Genomic DNA, 7,500 nt, shown 5'->3' with positions numbered 1-7,500 from the left:
CTCTAACACACGGTTTCTGTTTTATTTTTACATATATTCCACCACGTAATCACTTCATGGAAGAAAACTTCTGAAACTATATATATATATATATATGTATATATATATGGCTGCCAATATTCCCAAAATGGATAACACATAGAGATACGTATAGATTATTTTCGAAGCATAGTTCCTGAAATTCAATATCGTAGACAATGATTTGTTTGAGAATGTTTTCTGACACGAGGTTTCTGTTTTATCTGTATGCATATTTTACCGCTTAATTACTTCATGGGAGAAAACGTCTGAAACTATATATATATATATCTATATATATATATTTATATATATACATATGTATAAATATATATATATGTATATATATATATATACATATATTCTGCGGGACAACCTGTTGAAAGCCACCGACCAGATTTGTGGGTGGTGTAAGGTCCCCTCCCAACCCAGAGTAACGTGGTGGTGGAACAAGGAGGTAGACAGGGCTATTAGACAAAAGAAACAGGCTTGGAAGGACTGGAAGAACGGTGGTAGCAGGGAATTATACCAATGTGCCAGAAGTGAGGCTAGGCGACAGGTTTATTTAGCCAGAGGGGAAGCAGATAAGAAGAGATTTGCCAATGTTCTGCGCCGTGAGGACCAAAGACTTGTGGTATTTCGTGTTGCAAGACAGTGTAGGAGAGAGATTAGTGATGTTGTAGGAGAGAAATGTGTTCGCATTGACGATGGTACGCTTGCACTAAATGAGAATGCAAAGAAAGAGGTCTGGAGATGCCACTACGATAGATTGCTTAATAAAGAGAATGAATGGGAGGAAGAGAGCCTGCCGTATGTCGACCCAATAGAGGGACCAGCTATCCGAGTTGATAGTACTGGGGTAGATAAAGCAATTAAGAGTATGAAGACCGGGAAAGCCACCGGCCCATCAGGAATCACAGCAGAAATGCTCAAAATATCTGGCAGTGTTGGCTATAGCCTAGTCACCCGTATTACGAACCAGGTGATACACGAAGGAGTCATACCCAATGACTGGTGTAGCAGCATCATAGTCAACTGCTACAAAGGTAAAGGTGACGCTTTAGATACAAATAATTACAGAGGCATCAAGCTGTTAGATCAGGTTATGAAAGTTACAGAGAGGGTCATAGCCCAACTAATTAGGGAGCGAATCAATTTAGATGAGATGCAGTTTGGGTTTGTGCCAGGTAAAAGCACTACTGATGCCTTATTTCTAGTGAGACAGCTGCAGGAGAAATACCTAGCTAAGGATAAACCTCTGTACCTGGCTTTCGTTGACATGGAGAAAGCCTTTGACAGGGTCCCCCGATCCCTTATCTGGTGGTCAATGAGGAAACTTGGGATAGAAGAATGGTTAGTGAGAGCTGTGCGAGCCATGTACAGAGATGCTGCCAGTAAGGTGAGGGTTCGAAATGAGTACAGCAATGAATTCCGGGTAGAGGTAGGGGTCCACCAAGGTTCCATCCTCAGCCCCCTCTTATTTATCATAGTCCTCCAGGCAATCACAGAGGAGTTCAAGACAGGTTGCCCCTGGGAGCTCCTCTATGCTGATGACCTTGCCCTAATTGCGGAGTCACTATCAGAACTAGAGGAGAAGTTTCAGGTGTGGAAGCAAGGTCTAGAATTGAAGGGCCTTAGAGTCAACCCAGCTAAAACCAAAATCCTAATAAGTAGGAAGGTAGATAAAACACAAACCCCTTCAGGTAGATGGCCCTGCTCAGTATGTAGAAAAGGAGTAGGTAGTAACTCTATAAGATGTACCAGGTGCAAGCTATGGACACATAAGAGGTGCAGCAACATCAAAGGCAGGTTAAGTAGCAAGTTATTTTTTGTTTGTGGCAGATGTTCAGGTGCAATAAAGACTGTAAACAAACAGGAAACAACTTCTATCTCATTCCAGGGTGAAAAACTAGAGGTAGTCGATAGCTTCCGCTATCTGGGCGACCAAGTTAGTAGTGGGGGTGGGTGCGCTGAAAGTGTAGCTGCTAGAATAAGAATAGCCTGGGCAAAGTTTAGAGAGCTCTTACCCCCGCTGGCGACAAAGGGACTCTCACTCAGAGTAAAAGGCAGACTGTATGACGCATGCGTACGAACAGCCATGCTACATGGCAGTGAAACATGGGCTGTAACTGCTGAGGACATACGTAAGCTCGCAAGGAATGAAGCCAGTATGCTCCGTTGGATGTGTAATGTCAATGTGAATACCCGTCAGAGTGTAAGTATCTTGAGAGAAAAGCTGAACATTAGAAGCATCAGTTGTGGTGTGCAAGAGAGACGATTGCGCTGGTATGGACATGTGGTGAGAATGGAGGAGGATAGCTGCGTGAAAAAGTGCCACACCCTAACAGTTGAGGGAACCCGTGGAAGAGGTAGGCCCAGGAAGACCTGGGCTGAGGTGGTGAGGCAAGACCTTCGTACATTGGGCCTCACCGAGGCGATGACTACTGACCGAGACCTTTGGAAATGTGCTGTGCGTGAGAAGACCCGGCAAACCAAGTAAGATCGTTGCCAGTGCCCCTGGACTGGCTCTTGTGCGGGTGGCACATGAGATACACCATTTTGAGCGTGGCCGTTGCCAGTACCGCCTGACTGGCTCCCGTAGGATTTTCGAGTGAGATCGTTGCCAGTGCCCCTGGACTGGCTTGTGCGGGTGGCACATAAAAGACACCATTTCGAGCGTGGCCGTTTTCGTGGAGGTGACACGTAAAAGCACCCACTACACTCTCTGAGTGGTTGGCATTAGGAAGGGCATCCAGCTGTAGAAACTCTGCCAAATTAGATTGGAGCCTGGTGTTGCCATCCGGTTTCACCAGTCCTCAGTCAAATCGTCCAACCCATGCTAGCATGGAAAGCGGACGTTAAACGATGATGATGATGATGATGATGATGATGATATATATATATATATATATATATATATATATATATATATGAGGAAGACAGAAAATACATATTTATAAGGAGTTGTTGTGTATACTCAGAACATGGAGTTGTTGTTTATAACTAATAAATGGACTTGTTTATACGCAAAGAATGGACTAGCTGTTGGTAGTCAAGAAATGTGCAACACACAGGTTATAATTATTTCTATAACATAACAATTTAAAGGTATGCTAAAGACAACTTATTTTTACAACATGAAGTGTCTGCATAAAGAAGTGAAAAAATTGAAAATGGGTGGCAAGTTTTGTAAATAGGGGCAGGGTAATGCTGAATATTTAAGAGAATTTTCAGAGTGTAAGATGTTTGTAAGCAATTCGAGAACAACAAAAGCCATTACCTTCACTACATAATTTCAATTTCGTTTGCGTCTATATATTTTCGTTCTTTCAAACAATGGCAAACGTCTGACAAAAACTCGTGCTGCATCTTTTTTGTCAGTGAACAAGTCTGGGTTTCAAAGCAACGAATATATTGACATTGAAATGAGATTTAACTGTTGCAGTGAAACAACCATTTCTTTTTGTGTGTGTGTGTGTGTGTCTGTGTGTCTGTGTGTCTGTGTGTGTTTTGCTTATCTGTGTGTCTGTGAGTGCGTGATGTGTGACGATGTGAATGTTCCGAGTCCTCTCCCCACCCCGCCTTTCGTGAGAGCGCATTCTTTTTTTCATATTCGTTCAGAGCAAATCATTTTACATCTATTGCACTATTTTTCTTTTGTTTCTTGGCTCCGGTGAGGCATCTCGGAACATTCAGGATGTGAATGTTCCGAGGTCTCTCCATCCCCTGTTCGTGAACGCGCATTTTTTTTTCTTCATATTCGTTCGCAGTAAGTTGTTTTACACCTATTAGAATATTTTATTTTTTTATTTCCCACCGGGTCAAATGCTTTAGTTTGACTTTGGTTAGTGTATGTTATAATGTAAGGTTTGACCATCTAACATCAGTATTGTTTGGCAGGAGAAATGGTTCGACTTCTTCGTCAAACCTAACCTACATAGGTTTTCCTTTCTGTGCTGCTGGGTGTAGTCTATTTACGGCCGTAAATGTCTTGTTTCAATCTCAGAGATTTTGACTTCTGCCACAACAGTTTTGGGTTTTTTTTTACAATGTTGAATTTTCACTGTCTTTCATTGTTTGTGTATTCATGTATATGCGTGTATTTTCAATGTGTGTGCGTGAGACTTAGTCTTTTAATATACGGAGTTCAGTAAGTCTCAGAACAGTCTGCTTGAGTATCAATAATTTTCCCGGAATTGACAAGTAGCATGATAAAGCACCTGACTTGTCTTCCAGACTTGTCTTCCAGACTAGTCTTCCAGACTAGTCTTCCAGACTTGTCTTCCAGAGCATGGCCATATAATGTAACTAAATGTGTTCTCTTAATTAAATCATTTCAAATTGATTCGGCTCAACCAATAGGTATAGGAGCTAATGCAGAATCGCACCCCTTTGAAAAACGAATTTTGTGAAAAATTTTTTTCGGATTCCTACATTTAACAGAGATTCCGAATATGCAAAAATATTAACAGAATCCAATTTCATTTTTATTACATTTCACTTATGATTTTTAGACGTTTTAAGGGTGAGTGAGGATGGGAAAGTACTGACGTTTCGAAGAGAGAGAAAAATACAAACAATACATACATACATACATACAAGAGCCATTTTTTATTCCCTGCTTATTCTAGGTCATACGGAAGTGATTGCATATTTAGAATCTCACATATGTAAATTGTAGGAATGCAAAAATTTTTTGACTGAAAAATTGCCGGGCAGGGGGGAGAAATTTATTGCATCCCGGAAGTCACTGCACGCCACTGCTCCCAGGGACATCCTGTCTTGAATTCCTCTGTTATTGCCTGGAGGACTATGATAAATAGGAGGGGCTGAGAACTGAACCTTGGTGGACCCCTACCTCTACCCAGTATTCTCTGTACTCATTGCCAGCCCTCACCTTACTGACAGTGTCCCTGTACATGGCTTGCACAGCTCTCACTAACCACTCATCTACTAGGCAGCACCTTGGGCAAGTGCCCTCTACTAAAGTCCCTGGCTGGCCAAAGCCCTGTGAATGAATTTTGTAGATGTAACTTAAAGACACCTATTATATATAACCACATATTTGGGAAGAAAACTTGAAAATCCTATAGCCATATTCTACACAAAATTACAGACATGCCTGAAGGACCCACAATAATTACTAAAGGATCACATTTACTAACCAATCCAACATCCTTTTCCCACCATGCTTGCCATGAAAATTTGGTAATGAAGCCTCATTGCAAGAGTCAACACAAGGGCCTCATCCATTTATTTTAAAATACCACAAGTTGCAGAACACTAATCCAAAAGTTCTATATTGAAAATTGTTTGGCTACTTAAGTGACCTCCAATTATCACAAAAAGCAAAAATGTCGACTGCCTGCTGTGCAACAGTTGAAAACAGCCAGTAATCGAGATGAATGCCTCTAAGTAATATATCAGCTCTAATTTTCATCGGATGTATTTACTAGTTTTGGTGAATATATTAAACACCAATTATCTTATTCTAATCGTTAATGGCATTGTAATTTTAGATTTTATAGCAGCGTTTAAGTACATATCTCCAAACAAAGGAGGCTAAAGTTATTTATACAGGAAATGAAATTTTAGGGTAAGGGTTATTCATATAAGTGTATGCATGCATGTGTGTATGCACATATACATGCATACATACATACATACATATGTATGTACAAACATACATATGTACATACACATACACATATATACACATATATATATATGTAATTATGTATCTACATACGCACACACACATATATATGTATATATATATATATATAAATATATATATACATATACAAATATACATATATATATACATACATACATATATATATGTATATATATATATATGTATATATATATATATTTATATATATATAGTGCTGTACATATGTGTGTATATATGTATATATACACACACACATATATATATACATATATATATATACATACACACACACACATATCTGTAACTATGTGTGTGTGTGTGTATATATATATGCATGAACATATATGTATGTACACACACATATATAAAACACAACTATACATATACACATATGTATGTGTATGTCATTTTCATTAAAAAAAACTATGAAACAAGTTATATACGTATATAGATATAACTTTAAAACAAAAATATAAATTAAAAACCATGTTGTGATGATGCAAAGTTACCAGACAGTTTCGTGTAAAGTCACAGTTCCTTAAGCAGAAAGTGAGACTGAACACTCATCAGACATGATTGGCCGGAAATGTATACCTAGACCTCTTTTGCATTGGAAATGCAAAAATTTACATCTGATCAAGCAGAACGGCAAGTGTAAAGCAAACCATTTGGCTTCAGGTAAGCTGTATTTAGCTTTCAGTTTGAAAGCAAAGTTGCAGTTTATCCTGGTTCATTGTAATACTTTTTCGCGATAGTGGAGTTTTGCACTCTGAGTCTCAATTTCATGTTTCATCATCATCATCATCACTATCACCACCATCACCACCACCACCACCACCACCATCACCACCACCACCACCACCACCATCACCACCACCACCACCATCACCACCACCACCATCATCATCAACCTCCTCCTCCTCCTCCTCATCATCATCATCATCTAACATTGGTTTTCCATGCTGGCATGGACTGGACAGTTTGACTGGAGCTGGTAAGGCCAAGGGCTGCACCAGTCTCCATTGTTTGTTCTGGGTCAGTTTCTATGGCTAGATGACCTTCTTAATGCCAATTATTACACAGAATGTACAGGGTGCTTTTTATATGGCACCAACACAAATGCATTCCCTGTATATTTTAAACTTATTAGTTTTACATTTTATCATCATCACAGGCTCAGGAACAGAGGGGTGGGGAACAGGAAAGAGCTGCAAGTGCACCTTCTAAAAATTTTGTGGGGCAATGAAAGTGTTTTGAAAATCCTCCTGAAAAACTTCATTTCCAAAATGAATGTGTGTAGAAACATTTGGGGGCTGATTTGAAACATTTCCTTTCCATTATTGGATTTATCTGATTTGATTGATGTACAAATATAATAATAATTATCATTGTTATTATACCTGTGTTTAACCCTTTAATATTTAAACCAGCCAAATCTGGTCAAAATATTCTATCTGTTTTATGTTCCAACCAACCAGATTGGGTCTCTCACACCTACTCTACAATATCATTCAGAAAATATACACTCACATCATCAAACTCTCAAAGGTACAGGATAATGACTGATCAATTTAAAGCAATGTCAATAAGTAAAAATTATAATATGATTTAATCTGATTGCTAAAGGGTTAAGGTAGTGAGCTGGCAGCTCTCCAACTGACCAGATCTTGTCAAACTATCCAACCCATGCCAGCATGGAAAATGGCCATTAAATAAGTATGATGATGATACACACACACACACACACATATAGAAAAAATAAATAAGTAAAAGAATGGAAATCGAACCGGTGAGTGTGTTAAATA

At 39.1% G+C, this 7,500-nt stretch overlaps 1 protein-coding gene across 2 annotated transcripts in view; it reads right to left on the bottom strand.

Annotated features, from left to right (window-relative positions):
• Nucleotides 1–7,500, bottom strand: part of LOC106881417 (uncharacterized) — a 133,949-nt gene that overhangs the window by 62,227 nt on the left and 64,222 nt on the right. The gene's annotated exons all lie outside the window — the stretch shown is intronic.

The sequence above is a fragment of the Octopus bimaculoides genome, chromosome 28 (genome assembly GCF_046866305.1).
Source record: "Octopus bimaculoides isolate indiv1 chromosome 28, ASM4686630v1, whole genome shotgun sequence".
In the NCBI taxonomy this organism is placed as follows: Eukaryota; Metazoa; Mollusca; class Cephalopoda; order Octopoda; family Octopodidae; genus Octopus; species Octopus bimaculoides.
The sequence above is the reverse complement of the archived record's forward strand: the minus strand, read 5'-3'. Positions and strand labels throughout refer to the sequence as shown.